Consider the following 24,045-nt stretch of genomic DNA (forward strand, 5'->3'; position numbering starts at 1 on the left):
TCCAGGAGTTGAAGTTAATATTTCAAGCAAATGCCTGTGTTAAGAGGCATGAGACCTCTGACAAGTACTTTTCCTACAAGATGGAGGAGAATAGCTCAGCTAGTGAGCAGGTGCAAAGAATGTCTGAGTACTACAATCACTTGAATCGAGTGGGAGTTAATCTTCCAGATAAGATAGTGATTGACGGAGTTATCTAGTCACTGTCACCAAGTTACTAGAACTTTGTGATGAACTATAATATGCAAGGGATAACGTAAACGATTCCCAAGCTCTTCGCGATGCTGAAATTGGCGAAGGTAGACATCAAGAAAAAGCATCAAGTGTTGATGGATGACAAGACCACTAGTTTCAAGTAAAATGGCAAGGGAAGACGGGGAACTTCAAGAAAAATGGGAATCAAGTTGCTGTTCAAGTAAAGAGGCCCAAGTCTAGACCTAAGCCTGAGACTGAGTGCTTCTACTGCAAAGAGACCGGTCACTGGAAGCGGGACTGCCCCAAGTATTTGGCGGATAAGAAGGATGGCAAAGTGAAAGGTATATTTGATATACATGTGATTGATGTGTACCTTACTAATGCTCGCAGTAGTGCCTAGGTATTTGATACTGGTTCTGTTGCTAATATTTGCAACTCAAAACAGGGGCTACGGATTAAGCGAAGATCGGCTAAGGATGAGGTGACGATGTGTGTTGGAAATAATTCCAAGGTTGATCAGATCACCATCGCACACTCCTTTTACCTCCGGGATTAGTGTTGAACCTAAAATAAATGTTATTTGATGTTTGCGTTGAGCATAATATGATTGGATCATGTTTATTGCAAAACGGTTATTCATGTAAGTCAAAGAATAATTGTTGTTCTGTTTACATGAATACAACCTTCTATGGTCATACACTTAATATAAATGGTTTATTGAATCTCGATCATAGTGATACACATATTCATAATATTGATGCCAAAAGATGTAGAGTTGATAATGATAGTGCAACATACTTGTGGCACTGCCGTTTAGGTCATATTAGTGTAAAGCGCATGAAGAAACTCCATGCAGATGGATTTTTGGAATCACTTGATTATGAATCATTTGATGCTTGTGAAGCATGCCTCATGGGCAAGATGAATATGACACCGTTCTCTGAAACAATGGAGTGAGCCACTGACTTATTGGAAATAATGCATCCCGATGTATGCGGTCCAATGAGTGTTGAGGCTCGTGTCAGGTATCGTTATTTTCTAACCTTCACAGATGATTTGAGCAGATATGGGTATATCTACTTGTTGAAACATAAGTCTGAAACATTTGAAAAGTTCAAAGAATTTCGGAGTGAAGTGGAAAATCATCGTAATGAGAAAATAAAGTTTCTACGATGTCATCGCGGAGGAGAATATTTGAGTTACGAGTTTGGCCTTTGGTTGAAACAATGTCGATTAGTTTCGCAACTGACGCCACCTGGAACACCACAGCGTAATGGTGTGTCCGAATGCCATAACCATACTTTATTAGATATGGTGTGATCTATTATGTCTCTTACCGATTTTGACCACTATCGTTTTGGGGTTATGCATTAGAGACAGCTGCATTCACATTAAATTGGGCACCATCTAAATCCGTTGAGATGACACCATATGAACTGTGGTTTAGCAAGAAACCTAAGCTGACGTTTCTTAAAGTTTGGGGCTATGATGCTTATATGAAAAAGTTTCAACCTGATAAGCTCAAACCCAAATAAGAGAAATGAGTCTTCATAGGATACCCAAAGGAAACTATTGGGTACACCTTCTATCACAGACCCGAAGGCAAGATATTCGTTGTTAAGAATGGATCCTTTCTAGAAAAGGAGTTTCTCTCGAAAGAAGTGAGTGGGAGAAAAGTAGAACTTGATGAGGTAATTGTACCTTCTCTCGAATTGGAAAGTAGCTCATCACTGAAATCAGTTCCAGTGATGCCTACACCAATTAGTAAGGAAGTTAATGATGATGATCATGCAACTTCAGTTCAAGTTACTACCCAACCTCGTAGGTCAACCATAGTACATTGTGCACCAGAGTTGTACGGTAATCCTGTTCTAGAAGTCATGTTACTAGACCATGACGAACCTACGAACTATGAGGAAGCGATGATGAGCCCAGATTCCGCGAAATGGCTTAAGACCATGAAATCCGAGATGGGATCCATGTATGAGAACCAAGTATGGACTTTGATTGACTTGCCCAATGATCGGTGAGCCATTTAGAATAAATGGATCTTCAAGAGGAAGATGGACGCTGATAGTAGTGTTACTATCTACAAAGCTCGAATTGTCGCAAAAGGTTTTCGACAAGTTCAAGGTGTTGACTACGATGAGATTTTCTCACTCGTATCGATGCTTAAAAGTCTGTCCGAATCATGTTAACAGTTGCCGCATTTTATGAAATCTGGCAAATGGATATTAAAACTACATTCCTTAATGGATTTATTAAAGAAGAGTTGTATATGATGCAACCATAAGGTTTTGTCAATCCTAAAGGTGTTAACAAAGTGTGCAAGCCCCAGCGATCTATCTATGGACTGGTGCAAGCATCTCGGAGTTGGAATATATGCTTTGATGAGTTGATCAAAGCATATAGTTTTATACAGACTTGCAGTGAAGCCTGTATTTACAAGAAAGTGAGTGGGAGCAGTACAACCTTTCTGATAAGTATATTTGAATGACATATTGTTGATCGGAAATGATGTAGAATTTTCTGAAAAGCATAAAGGAGAATTTGAAAGGAGTTCTTCAAAGAAAGAATTACCTGTAAAGCTACTTACATATTGGGCATCAAGATCTATAAAGATAGATCAAGACGCTTGATAAAACTTTCGATGAGTGCATACCTTGATAAGATTTTGAAGGAGTTCAAAATGGACCAGTCAAAGAAGGAGTCCTTGCCTGAGTTGTAAGGTATGAAATTGAGTAAAGACTCAAAACCCGGCCATGACAGAAAATAGAAAAAGAATGAAAAGTCATTCCCTATGCCTCAGTCATAGGTTCTATAAAGTATGCTATGCTGTGTACCAGACCTTTTGTATACCTTAGCATGATTTTGGCAAGAGAGTACAATAGTGATCTAGGAGTAGATCACTGGACAGCAGTCAAAATTATCCTTAGAGTACTAAGGAATTATTTCTCGGTTATGGAGGTGATAAAAGAGTTCATCATAAAGAGTTACGTCGTTGCACGCCTTTTACACCGATCTAGATGACTCTAAGTCTCGATCCAGATACATATTGAAAGTGGGAGCTATTAGCTAGAGTAGCTCCGTGCAGAGTATTGTAGACATAGAAATTTGCAAAATACATACAGATCTGAATGTTGCAGACCCGTAGACTAAACTTCTCTCACAAGCAAAACATGATCACTCTTTGGGTGTTACTAACATAGCGATTATTGATTCTAGTAAACCCTTTGGGTATTAGTCACATGAAGATGTGAACTAATCACATAAAGATGTGAACTGTTGGTGTGAAATCACATGACGATGTGAACTAGATTATTGACTCTAGTGCAAGTGGAAGACTGAAGGAAATATGCCCTAGAGGCAATAATAAATTTGTTATTTATATTTCCTTATATCATGATAAATGTTTATTAGTCATGCTAGAATTGTATTAACCAGAAACTTAGTACATGTGTGAATACATAGACAAACAAAGTGTCACTAGTATGCCTCTACTTGACTAGCTCATTAATCAAAGATGGTTAAGTTTCCTAACCATAGACACGAGTTGTCATTTGATGAACGGGATCACATCATTAGAGAATGATGTGATTCACTTGACCCATCTGTTAGCTTAGCGCTATGATCGTTTAGTTTATTGCTATTGCTTTCTTCATGACTTGTACATGTTCCTATGACTATGAGATTATGCAACTCCCGAATACTGGAGGAACACTTAGTGTGCTATCAAACATCACAACGTAACTGTAAGACTATAAAGATGATTTACAGGTGTCTCCAATGGTGTTTTTTGAGTTGGCATAGATCGAGATTAGGATTTGTCACTCCGTGTAACGGAGAGGTATCTCTGGGCCCTCTCGGTAATGCACATCACTATAAGCCTTGCAAGCAATGTGACTAATGAGTTAGTCGCGGGGTGTTGCATTATGGAATGAGTAAAGAGACTTGCCGGTAACGAGATTGAACTAGGTATTGAGATACCGACGATCGAATCTCGTGCAAGTAACATACCGATGACAAAGGGAACAACTTATGTTGTTATGCGGTTTAACCGATAAAGATCTTCGTAGAATATGTAGGAACCAATATGAGCATCGAGGTTCCACTATTGGTTATTGACTGGAGATGAGTCTTGGTTATGTCTACATAGTTCTCGAACCCGTAGGGTCCGCACGCTTAACATTCGATGATGATCGGTATTATGAGTTTATGTGTTTTGATGTACCGAAGGTAGTTCGGAGTCCCGGATGTGACCACGGACATGACTAGGAGTCTCGAAATGGTCGAGACATAAAGATTGATATATTGGACGATGTAATTCGGACACCGGATGAGTTTTGGGGTCACTGGATAAATATCGGAGTGCCGGGGGTTATCGGAAACCCCGGGGGGAACTAATGGGCCAACATGGGCCTTGTGAGAGAGAGAGGAGAGGGCCATAGGGCTGGACGCCCCCCTTGAGGAGTCTGAATTGGACTAGGAGGGGGCGGTACCCCCTTCCTTTCCTTCTCCCTCTCTCCCTCTCCTTCCTTCCCCCTCTCTTCCCTTGTTGGAAACCTACTAGGAATATGATTCCTATTCCTAGTAGGAATCCTACTTGGGGGCGCGCCCCATGAGGGCCGGCCAGCCTCCCCCTTGCTCCTTTATATACGGGGGCAGGGGGCACCCAAGAACAAACAAGTTAACAGTTGTCTTAGCCCTGTGCGGTGCCCCCTTCCACAGATTTCTACCTCGGTCATATCGTTGTAGTGATTAGGCGTAGCCCTGCATCGGTAACTTCATCATCACCGTCATCACGCCGTCGTGCTGATGAAACTCTCCCTCGGCCTCAACTGGATCAAGAGTACGAGGGACGTCACCGAGCTGAACGTGTGCAGATCGCGGAGGTGTCGTGCGTTTGGTACTTGATCGGTTGGATCGCAAAGACGTTCGACTACATCAACCGCGTTACTTAACGCTTCCGCTTTCGGTCTACGAGGGTACGTGGACACACTCTCCCCTCTCATTGCTATGCATCTCCTAGATAGATCTTGCGTGATCATAGGAATTTTTTTGAAATACTGCATTCCCCAACACTATTATGGCATTTCCATAGCCGTTCCGAGATATATTGCTATGCAACTTTCCACCGTTCTGTTTACTATGACACATTCCATCATTGCATATTACTTTTCATGATCATGTAGTTGATATCGTATTTGTGGCAAAACCACCGTTCATAATTCTTTCATACATGTCACTCTTGATTCATTGCACATCCCGGTACACCGCTAGAGGCATTCATATAGAGTCATATTTTGTTTAGTGTCAAGTTGTAATTCTTGAATTGTAAGTAAATAAAAGTGTGATGATCTTCATTATTAGAGCATTGTCCCATGTGAGGAAAAAAAAGAGAAGTCCCAAAAAAACAAAAAAATGAGAGAAAAGAGAGAAGGGGCAATGCTACTATCCTTTTACCACACTTGTGCTTCAAAGTAGCACCATGATCTTCATGATAGAGAGTCTCCTATGTTGTCACTTTCATATACTACTGGGAATTTTTCATTATAGAACTTGGCTTGTATATTCCAACGATGGGATTCCTCAAATGCCCTAGGTCTTCATGAGCAAGCAAGTTGGATGCACCCCCACTTAGTTTATTTTTGAGCTTTCATAAACTTATAGCTCTAGTGCATCCGTTGCATGACAATCCCTACTCACTCACATTGATATCTATTGATGGGCATCTCCATATCCCGTTGATATGCCTAGTTGATGTAAGACTATCTCCTTCCTTTTTGTCTTCTCCACAACCAACTTCTATTCCACCTATAGTGCTATGTCCATAGCTCACGCTCATGTATTGCGTGAAAGTTGAAAAAGGTTGAGAACATCAAAAGTATGAAACAATTGCTTGGCTTGTCATCGGGGTTGTGCGTGATTTGAATATTTTGTGTGATGAAGATGGAGCATAGCCAGACTATATGATTTTGTACGGATAAGCTTTCTTTGGCCATGTTATTTTGAGAAGACATAATTATCTTGTTAGTATGCTTGAAGTATTATTGTTTTTATGTCAATATTAAACTTTTGTTTTGAATCATACGGATCTGAACATTCATGCCACAATAAAGAGAATTACATGGATAAATATCTTAAGTAACATTCCACATCAAAAATTCTGTTTTTATCATTTACCTACTTGAGGACGAGCAGGAATTAAGCTTGGGGATGCTTGATACGTGTCCAACGTATCAATAATTTTTGATTGTTCCATGCTATTATATTATCTGTTTTGGATGTTTTATATGCATTTATATGCTATTTTATATAATTTTTGGGATTAACCTATTAACCTAGAGCCCGGTGCCAGTTTTTCTTTTTCCTTGTTTTTGAGTTTCGCAGAAAAGGAAGATCAAACAGAGTCCAATTGACCTGAAAATTTACGGAGATTATTTTTGGAAAATATGAAAAATACTGGAACAAAAAAGTATCAAAGAGGAGTCCCGGGGCCACCACAAGGTTGGAGGGCGCGCCCTTGACCTTGTGGCCGCCTCATGGGCCCCCCTGACTTGTTCCCAACTCCAACACCTCTTATATATTCCCAAACTTCCAGAACAGAAACTAGATCGGGAGTTCCACCGCCGCAAGCCTCTGTAACCACCAAAAACCAATCGGGACCCTATTCTGGCACCTGCCAGAGGGGGGAATCATCATCGGTGGCCATCTTCATCATCCCGGCGCTCTCCATGACAAGGAGGGAGTAGTTCACCCTCCGGGCTGAGGGTATGTACCGGTAGCTATGTGTTTGATCTCTCTCTCTCTCTCTCACTCTCTCTCTCGTGTTCTTGATTTGGCATGATATTGATGTACCGCGAGCTTTGCTATTATAGTTGGATCTTATGATGTTTCTCCACCTCTACCTTCTTGTAATGGATTGAGTTTTCCCTTTGAAGTTATCTTACTGCATTGAGTCTTTAAGGATTTGGGAACACTTGATGTATGTCTTGCATGTGCTTATCTGTGGTGACAATGGGATATTCACGTGATCTACTTGATGTATGTTTTGGTGATCAACTTGCGGGTTCTGTGACCTTGTGAACTTATGCATAGGGGTTGGCACACGTTTTTTTCTTGACTCTCTGGTAGAAACTTTGGGGCACTCTTTGAAGTTCTTTGTGTTGGTTTGAATAGATGAATCTGAGATTGTGTGATGCATATCGTATAATCAAACCCGCGGATACTTGTGGTGACATTGGAGTATCTAGGTGACATTAGGGTTTTGGTTGATGTGTGTCTTAAGGTACTATTTTAGTACGAACTCTAAGGCTGTTTGTGACACTTATAGGAATAACCCAATAGATCAATCAGAAAGAATAACTTTGAGGTGGTTTCGTACCCTACAATAATCTCTTCATTTATCCTCGCTATTAGTGACTTTGGAGTGACTCTTTGTTGCACATTGAGGGATTGTTATATGATCTAATTATGTTATCATTGTTGAGAGAACTTGCACTAGTGAAAGTATGAACCCTATGACTTGTTTCTAAGCATTGCAATATCGTTTTTGCTCACTTTTGTTACTTGCTACCTTGCTGTTTTTATATTTCAGATTACAAAAACCTATATCTACTATCCATATTACGCTTGTATCACCATCTCTTAGCCGAACTAGTGCACATATAGAATTTACCATTGTATTGGGTGTGTTGGGGACACAAGAGACTCTTTGTTATTTGGTTGCAGGGTTGTTTGAGAGAGACCATCTTCATCCTACGCCTCCAACAGATTGATAAACCTTAGGTCATCCACTCAAGGGAAATTTGCTACTGTCCTACAAAACTTTGCGCTTGGAGGCCCAACACGAGTCTACAAGAAGAAGGTTGCGTATTAGACATCAACCAACAATGCGCCGGTCATGCGGGGGAGAAGAATGGCGATGGCCGCCGCCTGTGCTGGGGCGCCCCGGCTGCACGCTCCATGCCGTCCTCCAGCACCTCGAGGGCAGCAACGAGACGCCATTGACGTACCCTACCGCCCTGGTCTTGCACCGGAGCGACGCCAATGGATGCCAAGGAGGACGACGTCCTATTCTTCCTCCTCCTCCCACTCCTCCGGGTTGCCGACGCTGTTCAGTGTTAAGGCTGAGCCCGCGAAGACGCTAATCGGTCGGCGCACCCGCAGCACCGGCATCGTTATCAATGAGGGCGGGCGAGCCTCCTCCTCGGCTCCTCCCCGCGTCGTCAGGCCGAAGACGGAGCCAGGGCTTGCCGCCGTGAAGACGGAGCCAGGGCTCGCCGGGGTGAAGACGGACCCGGGGCTCGATGATGCGGCGGCCTTGAAGTGGGCGCACGAAGACTGGGCGCGGATGGAGCTGGAGTGCCAGTGCCGCGCCCTAGAGCAGGTCGCCGCTCGGCGTCGTGGCCGCGACGAGGGAGGCATCATCTTCTCGATGACGATGCGCCGCCACTGGTCCGCTAGGGCGACCCCGGGCAGGGTTCCAGCAGGGGCGGCCGTGTCAAGGAGGAGAAGGACGACGAGGACAACGACGATGGTGGCGACGGCGGCGAATTCGCCGCGCTTAGCGCGTTCTTCGGCATGTAGTTGCGGCCTTTGTTTTTTAAGTGTTTCACTTTGCTATGTAAAAAACTATTTAAGTCGCCTAAGTAATGTCATGTTTGCTGAATTTTAGCCGAATTTTTGTCCCTTTGGTCGAATTTTAGCCGAATCTTTGTTCAAAAAACTTTAAATAAGGCATCTGGGGGCGACCCTGGGCCGACGGCTGGGAACCCGAACGCCCCAAACCGATTTTAGCGCCTGTTCGCCCCAAGGCAGTGATTTTATGAGCCCCTTGGGGGGCCAATGGCTGGAGATGCTCTTATTCTAGCATATCCTTAGAACCTCTCAAAGTCATTAGCCTGACTTGGGTAGCCAGGCAACGTCATTAGCCTCGGCCAGGCATCCGGTTTCTTACGCCTGGTGGACTCCTGTATCTCCCTGACAATATCTTGTTATTTCTTTTACATGATGGTGATGGGTGTACAGATCATTACATGCCAAATTGTGGTCTAGCACATCGGCTGCCTCAGGATATGAACCAAACGCATATAAACCAGGCAAGCCTGGGCAGGCAGAATTGTTCAGCATTTTTCTCCAGGCATGTTGGCCAGGTCTCCAACCAAACTAACCCTTTGTCCTACTAAATGCGCGTCCAAAGAAGGGCTCATCATTTACGTGGCAGAGTATCGTTGCGGGTCTTCAAACCTTCAAAATAGGTCATATATGGCGAGTTGGGATGGGCGAAAGGATAAAGATTTGGACGGATCACTGGATTCCTCAAGAGCCCTCAAGGAAGGTAATCACACCCCGTGGTAATACCCTTCTCTGTACTGTGAATGAACTTATCAACCCATGATAACCCAGAAACTGGAGGATGGGATGAAGATTTGGTACGAGACATATTCTCACTGTTGATGCAGATCGAATTCTCAAAATTCCATTATCCCTTCACCAATAGGAAGATTTTGTGGCGTGGCATGCCACAAAGAGTTATTGTTTCTCAGTAAGATCTACGTATTACATAGAGTGGGAACACCAGTTCGGTTCGAGGATGAGGAGAGAGCCAGCAGAAACTTCTTCACATAACCCTATTTGGGAGATCCTGTGGAAGCTACAAGTTCCAAGCAAGATAAAAATATTTGTATGGCGCGTCCTACATGGAATTATACCTGGGGTTGGTGTCTTGAGGAATAGACACATAAGAGTCTCTCCAGAATGCCCAATATGTCATTTAGGGCCGGAAGACATACGTCATCTCGCCTTCACATGTGCACGAGCACGAAAAGTATGGAAATCACTTGGGCTAGAAGATATCATTGACTCTGTCCTTCTCATAGATCGCTCGGGGTTAGTGTTATTGGAAGAACTACTCAGGAGTCCGATGAAGATTCTCTGGTTTTTGGTCAACTCGGGCTCCAAGAAACCATTGCTGTGGGAGTATGGTACATATGGTGGGAACGTCGTGAAGCTGTCAAGGGTCAGATGGTTAACACTACAGCTAGTACTTCATTTGCAATACAAGCTATTATTACAAACCATGTAGTTCGATCGAACACAGCAAGGCCTGAGTAAGATGGCAACGTCCAGCTCCAGGCTACTATAAACTAAATGTTGATGCCTCTTTCTTTGAGGATGGAAGCGCAGCTGCTGCGGCTGTCTTGCGGAACCATAGAGGGGAAGCTGTAGCGGGGATTTCGGAGTTGATTGATAACACACTTGACGCACCGTCCGCTGAAGCCAGAGCCTTACGGATGGGTCTGCAGATGATTGATGGAATTGGATGTCGTAATGTCCAAGTGGAGACAGACTGCATTGAACTTGTGCAAGCATGCAACGGGGAGACTGAAATTCTGAGCCCATATTCATCTATACTTGTTGATTGTTTTCACCTGGCTCATGGGGTCCTGGATATATCCTTTAGACGTTGTCCCAGAGAGGCAAATAGAGTTGCACATTTCTTAGCTAGGCGTTGCTATGATTCTAAGATTCCCGAAGAGTGGATAGGTGAGACGCCCTCCTTCCTTTTACCACATGTACTCTTCGATGTAACTCTTTCCCAAGTTGAATAAAATGTCAGCAGGCCTTTCCCTAAAAAACACCCTTTGTCCTTGTTTTCGTTTTCTTTCTTATATCCAAAAACTTAAAAGTGCGTGTGCGCTATCTTGCCAAATCGAGCGGCCGCTTGCTGGCTGTACAATGTCGCCCCGAATCGCCTGGCACATGCGCTACGCAACAAGACTGCCCGAACAAGAGATAATTACACCTACCATCCTTGTACTCTCCGGCATGTAACATGATGGTCCTCAAACTCGTGAAATGCTTCACCGCGGTCCTCAAATACGAGAATACGCTCCAATACAGTCCTAGCTACATCTCCCGCAGCCCAGCGCGGCGCCACATCAGCATATAATACATGTGTGGGGCCCGCATGTCCGTACATCAAAGTGAGAGAAACGTGCAGAAATTTTGAGGAGGAATTCAAACCCGGCACCAAAGGCATACCTGACAACCAAGCTAACCTTCACACTAGACCACGCATCATGTCTAGTTAATAAACAAGTTCCTGGCATCACATATATGGTAACGTACCTCTCCTCGTATTCTACTGGTTTCCTTTGTACTTTATTTACCAATTTCACGTTAGATCTAAAAAACAATTTCGTGTTTATTTCCCCTTTTTATTTTATAAAAAATACTAATATAGGTAAATAATGTATTAATAATTATTCTAGTTTTTTCTTACATTTATTTTTAAAATGGGAGAAGTTAAAAAGACAAACTTTAAAATAGAAGAATAGGAAAATCTGTAATTGGGCGTAGGGTTGGATGAAAATATAATAATTTTCTAAAACTACGCTGGACACTATATAAAATACAAGCTGTCAAAATTTTAAATAATTTTGTATTTAAAAATACAATGAGGATTCAAAATAAATGCCTGTGCTTCTGGTCCTGAATGAAGATACATAAATTTTCCTACACTTTTTTTTATATCAAAATGTTTTTATAAGTCATGTTTACCTCTTCAAGGCATAAAAATAATGAGAACATAATATAGATACAACAGGATTTGTTTATATGGAAAAGGAAAAATTAACAGAACTTGTTAAAATAAAACGAAAATGGAATAAGCACCAGGAAAATCGTCTGAATATATTTAAAAAAAAGTTATGGTATGCTTCTAGGCCGACTTAATTATATGTACTGCTAATGGCGTGATACAAAAATGGACTTATAGGTACTTTAGATCAGTGGTTCACATCAGGAGTGGAGTGGATCAATGGTTAGCTTGGTTGTTTTCTAACTAATTGTCTCAGGTTCAAATCCCATGTGAATGTTTTTTTCCACAAATTTTCTCTCTCACAATCTGACATATGGGGCCCATATTTATACGGTATTGCAGGGAGTAGCAGGAGACATAGTCAGGACCATATTAAAGCACATTCTTATGTTTGAGGACCGTAATGGAGCACTCCATAAGTTCGAGAACCATGGTGTTACATGACAGAGAGTACAGGGACTATAGGTGTAATTAACTCGCCCGAACAACCAACCCACTCCTGATTTTCCTTATCGCTGGCACATCGCTTCGCTACCTTCCTCTTTTTCCTTCATCCCCGAGCTCGAACCCCCACGGCCCCGACGCTGGGAGCTCCACTAGATCTCTCCCAACCGCCGTGCGCCTCGCCCCCGCTGATCGAACCGCCACTGGCTGCTACACCTACCTCACGAACGCGCCAAGTCCGGGCGACCCCTCGCCCTAGCCGCTGCAGAGCCTTACAGCCTCCAGCCTCTGCCACCACGCAGCGCCGTGGTCGAGCACCTCCACCAGCTCTGCCTCCGGCGTAGCTGCAGCATCCGCTACTGTGGCTTGAGCAGCTGCGGTGGCTGTCCAGCAACATCGTCGGGTATGCTTCGCTACTGCTGTTGCAGACAAAGGAGCAGAACGATGCATCCTTGCAACTAGTCTCTCCACAACTTGACGGCTGTGTGTTCAGAAGAATGAAACTTTTGAATGAAACTTTTGATGGGATGTCCATGACAAGAATAAACGCATTTGTATAATACAAGTACGTACAGCTAAACCTTGTGACTTGCATGGCAAAGCTATGAAGGTTGAAGGACGCGATGATCTTATCATCTTAATCAAGTGCTTTAGCACAAAACTGCACCGCAAGCAGTACTGAAGGCATGCATATATCCTTAGCTATTCTGCTTCATGCTTGATGCTTGGCCACTTGATCCACATCTCAACGGTATGACCTTTGAATTTTGTTCAATTCCACGGAGTTGCATTTTTTCATTGGCATAGTTGCACATGCACGGTTGTGGAGTTGCACACTGTCGCCCGTATAGTCGCACATGCACGAACGTAGAGGTGCACACTTTCGTAGGCGGCATAGTAGCTCATACACGTGCCCGCATAGTTGCACACTCTCGCCCGCATAGTCACACACAAGTACTTCTCAGGGTGGGATTGATCACAGGTTTAGAACTCTTCTCAGGGTGGGAGCGCTTGCCGTTATTTGGTCGCTTTGGCTATGTAGAAATGATAAGGTTTTTAACAATAAAAGTACCTCTCTGTTGCAGGTTATCTACAGATGTACCGGGACTCTTCGTTTATGGTCCTCTCTACAACGTGTGAAGAATCGGTCCTTGTTTACGGAGGTGTGTACACGATTGGAGGCTACGACGAGGGATACTTTTACCCAACATGGGTGGCAGCATGATCTAAGGATTGGCCCCCCTCCACATTAGGCGTTATACGGACTCTACATGTTTCGTTGGAATTCGCCGTTTTATTTTTATTTTGTGTGAGAGGATCTTATTTGTCTGTGTGCATCTTAGTTATGCAGAGGCCGGGCATAATGCTTAAAATCCTTTAAGTAATAAAGCGTCCCTTTTCGAAAAAATTATCACACACACGACCACGGAGTTGCACACTCTCTTGACATAGTCACACACGCGTAGCCGCGAAGCTGCACACTCTTGTCGTCATAGTCGCATGTGTGCCCACGAAGCTGCACACTCTCACTGGCCTAGTCGCATATGTGTGGCTGCAGAGTTGCACACTCTGGTTCGCATAGTCGCACACGCACGACAACCGAGTTGCACACTCTCTTTGTATAGTCACACACACAGACGTGGAGCTGCACACTCTCGTCTGCATAGCAGCTCACGCGTGGCGGCATAGTCGCATATATAGGATCACAGAGATGTACACTCTCGTCGAGGTACTAGCTTATGCATGACCGCGAAGTTGCACACTCTCGTCAGGTACTAGCTCACGCACGACCGCGGAGCTGCACACTCTCATCGGCATAAACTACAAAAACACTTCCGTGATGATACGTGTTTGTCATAGTAGGTCTCGTTTTCTGTTATGCATGTACATCCATGACGATTTTATGACAGAATCAAGATAGTCATACACGTGTTGTCGTAGAAGTGTTCCATGACAATACTCAAATTATCATCACGAAAGTGTCCACTTCCATGATGATAAATAACGCGTCATGAAAATGCTTTCGTCAAGGGTAACCGACATGTAGGATTCACCGTAACGGGTCGCCGTTAAGCTATCGAGTTCTGTTTTGGATCCGATAACCCATTAACAGCAACAACCAATGGTGATTTCCCACATGTAAATTCTCATTGGCCGGAGGAAACATGTGTCTGCTCCATTATGGGCCAGATGTCATCTATCAAATGAAGGAGACATGTGTATGATACGTCGACACGTGGCACGGCCCAACAAAGGACCATATAGGTTAAAAAGGCCGGCTCAGTCAAAGGCTCGTATGATTTAGTTAGGTACTAGTGGGTTGGCCCACCAACGGCCCGCTTAAACATGGCCCATTAACGGCCCACCGCCAGATCTGACCCATTAATTGTTCGCTCAGTCTTTGGACCCAATTACGGCCGAGTGAGTTTTTGGCCTGTGATACGTCTCCAACGTATCTATAATTTTTTATTATTCCATGTTATTATATTATCTGTTTTGGATGTTTTATATACATTATTGTGCTATTTTATATTATTTTGTGGGACTAACCTATTAACCTAGAACCCAGTGCCAGTTTCTATTTTTTCCTTGTTTTTGAGTTTTGTAGAAAAGGAATATCAAACGGAGTCCAATCGAGCTGGAAATTTACAGTGATTTTTTATGGACCAGAAGAAGCCCACGAAGTATCGGAGTTGGACCAGAAGCTTCACGAGGAAGCGGTAAGGGTGGAGGGCGCCCCCTAGGGCGCGCCCCCTGTCTTGCCGCTGCCTCGTGGACTCCCTGACATGAAACCAACGCCAAAAATTCCTATAAATCCAGAAACCCCCAGAAAGAAAACTAGACTGAGAGTTCCGCCGCCGCAAGCCTCTGTAGCCACGAAAAACAAATCGGAAGCCCGTTTCGGCACCCTGCCGGAGGGGGAAACCATCACCGGTGGCCATCTTAATTATCTTGGTAGTCTCCATGACGAGGAGGGAGTAGTTCACCTTCGGGGCTGAGGGTATGTACCAGTAGCTATGTGTTTGATCTCTCTCTCTCTCTCTCATGTTCTTGATTTGGCACGATCTTGATGTACCGCGAGCTTTGTTATTATAGTTGGATCATATGGTGTTTCTCCCCCTCTATCTTCTTGTGATGAATTGAGTTTTACCTTTGATATTACATTATTATCGGATTAAATACTATTATGGATTTGAGAACACTTGATGTATGTCTTGCATGGGATACACGTGGTGACAATGAGGTGTCCTATTGATTCAGTTGATGTATGTTTTGGCACTCAACTCGCGGATTCCCGAGGTGACATTGGGGTAATCTATGCATAGGGGTTGATGCACGTTTTCATCCTTATTTCTCTGATAGAAATCTTGGGGCACTCTTTGAGATTCTTTATGTTGGTATGAATCTAAAGTTGTTTGATGCATATCGTATAATTGACCCACGGATACTTGTGGTGACATTGGAGTATCCAGGTGACATTAGGGTTGATTGATGTGTATCATGTGGTGTTATTTTACTACGAACTCTAGGGCTGTTTGTGACACTTATAGGAATAGCTCAATGTATTGATCAGAAAGAATAACTCTGAGGTGGTTTTGTACCCTACAAGCAATTTCATCTTATATTCTCCGCGATAGGAACTTTGGAGTGACTTTTGTCGCACGTTGAGCGATTACCATATGATCTAATTATGTTATCATTGTTGAGAGAACATGCACTAGTGAAAGTATGAACTCTAGGCCTTGTTTCCAAGCATTGTAATACCTTTTTCGCTCACTTCTACTACTTGCTACCTCGCTGTTTTTATATTTTCAGATTACAAAAACATATATCTATTATCGACATTACACTTGTATCACCATCTCTTTGCTGAACTAGTGCACATATACATTTTACCATTGTATTGGGTGTGTTGGGGACACATGAGACTCTTTGTTATTTGGTTGCAGGATTGTTTGAGAGAGACCATCTTCAACCTACGCCTCCAACGGAATGATAAACCTTAGGTCATCCACTTGAGGGAAATTTGGTATTGTCCTACAAAACTCTGCGCTTGGAGGCCCAATAGGAGTCTACAAGAAGAAGGTTGCGTAGTAGAAATCAAGTTCTTTTTTTGCACCACTGCCGGGGAGGTTAGTGCTTGAAGGTATATCTTTAAATCTTGCAATGGAATCTTTTAGTTTCTTGTTTTATCACTAGTTTAGTCTATAAAGGAAAACTAAATAAATGGAATTGAGGTTGCCTCATGTGCTTCATCTTTCTAATGTCTTTCGTGAAAATGATGGAAAGGAAATTTGCGCTCAAGTGTTAGAAGAAGAAGTTCATAAAATGTTTGGCATAGAATCTTTGAATGATGAGTATCATTGCAATGTTGTTAGTATGAATTCTTTGAATATCCATGATCCTAATGATATGCAAAGCTACAAGCTAGGGTATGCTATGTTTGATGAAGGTGATATTTTTTGCCCCCGCTCCCATGTTTGATGAGCAAATTTATTATGATGATAGCATGCCTCCTATTTATCATGATTATATTGATGAAAGTGGCTTTGGAAGAGTGTCTACTCTAGGCAATGATCCCACTATTTTGGATGGTGTTGGATCTTTTCACAATATTAGTAAAAGTGGATTTGGAGAGGTCATGACTTTATTTAATGATGAATCCACTATTTTGGAAGAGGTTCCAATTGATTATGAGAACAAAGTTGCTATCTATGATGATTATTGTGATGACATGTATGCTATAAAGAATAATGATACCCATGAAACTCGTCATCATGAATTTAATTTTCAATTGGATTATGCCTTACATGATAGTTATTTTGTTGAGTTTGCTCCCATTACTATTCATGAGAACAAATTTGCTTATGTGGAGAGTTATAAAATTTATATGCTTATGAATTATGAAAATAATGCTTTATGTGATGGTTAGATTGTTGAATTTATTCATGATGCTACTGAAAATTATTATGAGAGAGGAACATATGCTTTTACATATCTCAATAATATCAAGTTTCCTCTCTATGTATTGAAAGTTTGAAAGTTTTGCTTGTTTTACCTTCCTATGCTAGTTGATTCTTGTTCCTATAAGTTATTTGCTCACAAAATCCCTATGCATAGGAAGTGGGTTAGGCTTAAATGTGCTAGTCATATGCTTAATGATACTCCCGTTATGTTTCAATTCTTATCCTTTATGTGAGCATAATTGAAATAATCATTCCTAGCTAAAAAGCCACTAAAGAAAAGCGCTTGTTGGGAGACAACCCAACATTTACCCTTACTGTTTTTGTGTGTTCCCATGATTAGGATAATGTATTAATCATGTTTTATAGCTTTTGTTTCAATGAAGTGGCAAGTAAGACCTTTGGGACGGTCTATGGTGATAGTTGATTTGATCTTGCTGAAAAACATAAACTTTTGCGCCTAGTAAAATAATATTCATTTTTTACAAAAGCGTGATAAAATCCTGATTACTTTTGAACAAGATTGATATACAAATTGCCTAGATTTTCCTAATTTTTCAGAATTTTTGGAGTTACAAAAGTATACGGAGTTTCTAGATTACTAAAGACTGTTCTGTTTTTGACAGATTCTATTTTCATTGTGTTGTTTGCTTATTTTGATGAATCTATGGGTAGTATCGGAGGGTATGAACCATGGAGAATTTGGAATACAGTAGATATATCACCAATATAAATTTAGAATGATTTCACAAAAGTACCCAAGTGGTGATTTGCTTTATTATACTAATGGAGCTTACGAGTTTTCTGTTGAGTTTTGTGTTGTGAAGTTTTCAAGTTTTGGGTGAAGTTTCGATGGACTATGGAATAAGGAGTGGCAAGAGCCTAAGCCTGGGGATGCACAAGGTACCCCAAGGTAATATTCAAGGACAACCAAGAGCCTAAGCTTGGGGATGCCCCGGAAGGCATCCCCTCTTTCGTCTTCATTCATCGGTAAAATTACATGAGGCTATATTTTTATTCACCACATGATATGAGTTTTGCTTGGAGCATCATTTTCTTTTATTAGGATTTGCTTGCTGCTATTTAGAATATTGTTTTGCATCTTTTAGTTCAATAAAAAGGTCAAGTATAGCCTTTACCATGCTTATTTTGCAAGTCTATATGTTGCTGTTTTGAAAACAAAAAATTTTCTATCATTGTCTGAATTCTTCTGGAAAGTCAGAACGTGATAAAAATCTTGAAATTTGTACACAATGAGTAATGACAAATTTTCTATAGTGTGGTAATTTTTTAGAATTTTTGGAGTTAGAGAAGTATGATTCCTTTTGCATTCTTTACAGACTGTTCTGTTTAGACAGATTACTATTATGTTTGCATTGTTTGCATGTGTTCGCTTTTTTAATGATTCTATTTGAGGATAGGAATATTAAATATGCAAAGGCATTTAGTATGCAATGTTAAATAATAATTTTAGTGATTTGCTACAGTAGAGAATGATAAGGTTATTGCATTGATTTATACTAACTCATCTCACGAGTTCTTGTTGAGTTTTGTGCGGATGAAGTTTTTAAGATTTTGGGAAACCATGATATATAAGGAATTAAGGAGACACAAAAGCTCAAGCTTGGGAATGCCCAAGGCATCCCTAATTAATATTTCAAGAAGTCTCAAGCAGCTAAGCTTGGGGATGCCCAAGGCATCCCTAATTAATATTTCAAGAAGTCTCAAGCAGCTAAGCTTGGGGATGCCTCGGTTGGCATCCCACCTTTCTTCTTCAAAAATGATCGGTTAATTTGGTTGAACCTAAGTTTTTGCCTCTTCACAAGAATGTGATATCCTTGGAATGTCATTTTTTGCTTGCTGTTTGAATAAAGTACTTAAGATCTGAAATTTTGTTTATGAGAGGGAGTCTTCACATAGTTATATTTCCGGAGATCCATAACTCCGATTGGGCTGAAATTTTAACACGATCTCTATCTAGATATTAGCTTTCTTGCGGCAAAAGAACGGCACCAACTGCCTTACGGGGTGGCCACGAGGGTCAGGGGTGCACCTCCCCCTACCTCGTGCCTCCCTCAGGCACCATCTCGCGTGGATTTTTCTTCCCAAAAATCAAATATATTCCAAAAAAATCTCTGTCAGTTTTTATCCCGTTTGGACTCCGTTTGATATGGATATTTTGTGAAACAAAAAACATGCAACAAACAGGAACTGGCACGGGGCACTGGATCAATATGTTAGTCCCAAAAATAGTATAAAAAGTTGCCAAAAGTATATGGAAGTTGTAGAATATTGGCATGGAACAATCAAAAATTATAGATACGACGGAGACGTATCAGCATGTCGGTGGGAACGACACCTATGGGATCACAAGAATCCCTAGTACGGTTGCCAGGCGCGAGGTCGTGAGAAGAGCGGATCAAACAGATAGCACACGGTTCGTTTATCCAGGTTCGGGCCGCGGGGATGCGTAAAACCCTACTCCTGCTTTGGTGGATTGTATATCCGTGTTCTTGATCTAGCTATGGGGCGTGAGGAGCTCCAAAAAGCCGAATCCTTCTCCTGGTCGCCTCGGGCCTCCTTTTATAGGAAAGGGGTTGCCACAGTGGCACACAGGAGGTGGAAAAAGGGTACAGTGATGTGAGGTTATCCCTCGCATTACATGACAAGGCGCATTTAATGCATCTTGCCCAGGTGTCCTTGCTTTATCGGGGACGGGGGAGAGACCTGTCTCGTCCATCGCCGCTCCCTCTCGTGTCGACACGCGCCCTGGCTAGCGGCGCCCGCGGTGCCATGTAGGTAGGCAGGCAGCTGAGGTGGCGCAGTGGTGGGTCTCCACGGAGATCTGCATGCCGCCACGCAGGTGCCTGCCTAACTGGTTGGGTCGGCAGCTGCATGCGAACGGCGGTAGAGGTTTGACTGGTGTGGGCCTAATGGTGGCCCTACAGGTGTTCTTGGCAAGGGCCTTGTTGGGGCCCCGGCAAGGGTCTTGCCGTGGCGCCTGCTGTCTTCCCCGGCAAGGCTCTTGCCGGGGGCCTTGTGGTCCTCCTTGGCTGGGATCCCGTCGGGGATCATCATCTTCTAAAGGGTGTATCTGATCTTGAATGTCTTCACAAAGATCTGCAAGCCACCACGGGGATGTCTCCCGAATCCTTGCCCCATGGGGGCAGTGGACTCAAGGGTGACTCACTCTATAGGTGTGGGGCGAGCTGCCACGACAAGGGTCTTGCCGGGTTTGCTACAACCGCCTCCCGGCAAGGATCTTGCCGGGGGGGGGGGTCCGCTTCGTCCCCTTTGCTCTTTGTGGTCTTGATCTTGGCGTCGTTCTGCTTCTTCTGAGCTTTGGCCTTACCTTGGCTCACCTCCCTTACCTTGCTCAGTGTGGTGGTGCCCGTGGCTCAGACTGCCCGTGCACAGTTATAGGGGTACAAAAAGTGTACCCCTCTTTTTGTACACCGACAGGAGCCCCTGGGCCTGGGCCACACGTAACCGCAATCGCGTCGTTGGGCTAGGCCCAAATATGGTGCGCGGGCAGGCGGGGCGGTTTTTACCGCGGTAAGTCTCTTCGCACGCTGCGCTTCCCATGCTTCCCGCGCGTGGCGCAGCGTGGGGAGGCGTGTGTGACATGGGCGGCATGCGTGGGGCTGAGCTCTGCATGCATGCGTCTCGTCGTAGTAAAGGGGGCGGTTCACGCCTTCCCCATAAACGGAGGGAGGCGTGGAGGCGCGACCCATTTACTGAACGGGGCCGAGGCATGGTCTTCAAGGCGTCCACTCCCCACGATCACGGGGTGGGGAGAGGTCGTCTCACCCGTCGCCTCGGTCCTGCATGCCTGCCACGTGGCTCTCATGCGCTTGGGGTGGTGAACGGTGGAGGCGGGAAACCGGGCCGCCGCGGGCTAGGGCGGCGGGTCTGTCCCAGGTAAGGTCCCAGTTCCCTGCGCCTTTCGCGTCTTGATTGGCTAAGCGGGGCGGCCGAGCCCCCACCCCGTTCCTTTATAAAGAGCGGGAGGGGGGGATGGCGTCCCGCATTCCTTCATCTCCTCCTTCCTTCAGCTTCTGCTCCCCCTTCCATCCGTCATGGAGAGAGGGAATCCTGGTCCTTCAACGGTGGCGGCGAGGGTCGCCGCTCGACAGCGCGTCCCTCCTTCTCCTGCACCCGCAGTGAAGGATGAGGGGGCGAGGCCGTGTGCGAGGCCGAGGCGCTCGGGGAAGAGGAGGATGGGGCGGCACGCCGGCCTCGCCTCCGCCAGCAGTTCCTCCCCCCATGGAGGGCCACGTTGGGGATGACCCTTGCGAGTTCTTTGTCAGGCTACGCCGTCCGCCTCGCCGTCGCCTTCGTCTCCCGACTCCATTCGCGCGGGAGATGGAGCTGGATCCGCTGGAGTCGTTGTGGCTGCACATGAGGGGCTGCGCGATCAGTGGCACGCGGGCCCGCAGCGATTTCCCCGCCCCTCACGTGATGTATCTTCGTCGGGGATGGAAGACGTTTGCCCATATCCACCGCTTGACGGAGGGGCTCACTCTCCATTTTAAGCTGATGGAGGGTGGCCTTCTCTCCGTCAAGGTCTTCGGGTGCTTCGGGACCTGTGCAAGGTGCTGCGTGGAGAGCTCTTCTGATAGTGAAGACTCCTCCTCGGGTGGGAGTGACGAGGTGGACAGCGGCAGCGACGACGAGGGTAGTAGGCGGCAGGATGACGGGTCCGATTAGGTGTCGGGTACCGCTCCGTGCGGCACCGGCGACCCCATCATCCGCGTCGCCGGCTCCCTAAACTTCTCGGGGTCGTCTCCTTGGGCGGCTGGTGTTGGGAGGCTGCGGAAGAGGAAGAGGGTGGGCGGCAAGGCCGTCAAGTCGGAGTACGTGCTGACGTCCTGCCGCCTCGTCTTCGAGCTCTGCTTCCAGTGCCGCCATCACCATCCAGCCTTCAGACGGCCACCGAGATGTTCTCTTGGTGTCTTCTGCCACCCGTAGCTCGCCTAGGCGCCCCTTTTGCCCTTTTCGCCCCCTTGACCTGCCTCCTGAGGAGAGGGACAAGAAAGGGATTACGGACACCTTATCTCTTTTTAGTTTGTAAGCCTTCGGGCCTTAGCTGAATTTAAAACTTGTAATCCCATCATTCATGTTTTTCATTCCCTATGGACTGTACCTGAGTGGAATGTTTTTAATGAAAAAGGGATGCTTGCCGGGCCATTTGTTTGTGGGTAGAACCCACGACAAGGAGTAAATCCTTGATATCCTTAAGATAAACATTTCCTTGCCCGGCAACAGGCCTTGCCGTCTCCCCACTTCGCTCGACCTTCCTCACGCCTTTGGCGGAGGCAAGGATGAGGCGGGTTCTGGCTCCTTGTTTCATCCTTTCGCTGCCGCGACTATGACCAAACTTGTCCCCAAGAACGAGCCCTAGGGCCTAGAGTTATGGGAGCACGATAGCTTAGGGGAAAACGAGGTTTCACATACCTCAGTCCATAATGGAATGCATGATAAGGGATGAAGAACTTATCTGAAGATGCAGCCCCCGGCAACTCTGGTTCGCCGTGGGTGAATCTTTGCTCTTGCAGCCCCCGGCAATACTGGCTTGCCGAGGTCTAGATGTTGGTCTGTCCCTCTTCTCTTTTTCGTCCTCAGTGATCTGGCAAGGATACCTGTGAGTCCTGCGAACCAAAGAAGACGAAAGAACGGCAAAGAGACGCACACTCGACCTCTAAGCTAGGGGTTAGTCGCCGCTAAGCACTATCAACCCTAACCAAGGACGAGACTCGACCTAGCATGCATGCTATAACTTAGGGCGCCGGCGCTTCATTTATTTATGCTCAGGGTCTGCGCCTGGCTTTGTACAAAGGGTTACATGCATCATCGACAATGCTTGTACAAAAGGTGGCTTGCCGGGGGGCCCGGCAAGCTGCGCCTCATGGGTAAAACTTGCGAAGATGCTCAATGTTCCATGAGTTACTCACCGGAACGGCATCTTCGGTCTCTAGGCGGACTGCGCCGGGCCTGGTGACTCGTATTACCCGATAAGGGCCTTCCCACTTTGGCGTCAACTTGTTGGAATTCTTGGCCGATTGAACGCGCCGAAGAACAAGGTCGCCTTCCTCAAGGCTTCGGGCATGAACCTTGCGACTATGGTAGCGGCGCAAGGCTTGCTGGTAGCGTGCTGCTCTCACAGCCGCCCGAAGACGATCTTCCTCAAGGAGCATTGCGTCATCTTGCCGCAGTTGCTCTTGCTCAAGCTCATCATAAGCGAGCGCTCGAGGTGACCCGTATATGAGTTCAGTGGGGAGAACTGCTTCTGCCCCATATACCAGGGCAAAGGGTGTCTGGCCGGTGGCTCGATTTGGCGTCGTCCTGATCGACCAAAGAACCGTCGGCAGCTCATCAATCCAGCGCCTTCCACTCTTGTGCAGCCTGTCAAAGGTATTGGTCCTTAAGCCTCGCAGTACTTCAGTGTTTGCCCTCTCAGCTTGACCATTGCTTCGTGTGTGAGCAACGGAAGCGAAACAGACTTTGCTGCCGAGGTCTTGGATATATTGCATGAAGGTGCGGCTTGTTAACTGTGTGCCGTTGTCGGTGATGACCCTGTTGGGTACACCAAAACGGCACACTAGTCCCTTGAAGAACTTGACGGCTGACTGAGTTATGACCTTCCTCACTGCCTCCACCTCCGGCCACTTTGTGAACTTGTCGATTGCAACGTACAAGTACTCAAAGCCCCCGACAGCGCGAGGGAAAGGGCCCAGTATGTCGAGCCCCCAGACCGAGAAGGGCCAGGAGAGAGGAATGGTTTGAAGGGCTTGAGCTGGCTGATGAAGCTTCTTTGAATGGAACTGACACGCTTCACAC

This window comes from Triticum dicoccoides, chromosome 4A (genome assembly GCF_002162155.2).
Source record: "Triticum dicoccoides isolate Atlit2015 ecotype Zavitan chromosome 4A, WEW_v2.0, whole genome shotgun sequence".
In the NCBI taxonomy this organism is placed as follows: domain Eukaryota; kingdom Viridiplantae; phylum Streptophyta; class Magnoliopsida; order Poales; family Poaceae; genus Triticum; species Triticum dicoccoides.